Genomic DNA, 524 nt, shown 5'->3' on the forward strand with positions numbered 1-524 from the left:
TATGTCTAAGTTCTCTTAGATTTATTGAACAATTTCTGAGTAATGGCTAGCAGTTTATTCTATGATGATAAACATTTTTACAGTATCCAGGCTTCAGACATATTTTTGAAAACTTGTTTCTATATGGGTCAAAATTTAAATCAGTTGTAATACATGATCCACTCAAATACTTTCTCCAGTATGAGCTATTAAAATGAAATACCAAAGTGGTTCCCCAAGGCACCAATTTATACTCTATATGTGCAGTGCAGAGTTACCAGACCAAGGCACAGTGTAATCAAGGAAATATAATTTATTTTCTTTTTCCTAAGATGTTCCTTATTCTCAGTTACATAAAAATGTATATTACAGGCAAAGAAAAATTAACACAAATAGAAGTAAATGTAAAGTATATTCACATTAGTAATCAACTTTGCTTTATCTATTAAAGGATATAACAAACTTGGGGTTTTCAGGACCTTGTAACTCCTGGTTCATTGGAAAGTACAGAAATTCTTCCCAAAAGTTGTATATAATGCATTATT

The sequence above is a fragment of the Piliocolobus tephrosceles genome, unplaced genomic scaffold (genome assembly GCF_002776525.5).
Source record: "Piliocolobus tephrosceles isolate RC106 unplaced genomic scaffold, ASM277652v3 unscaffolded_29246, whole genome shotgun sequence".
In the NCBI taxonomy this organism is placed as follows: Eukaryota; Metazoa; Chordata; class Mammalia; order Primates; family Cercopithecidae; genus Piliocolobus; species Piliocolobus tephrosceles.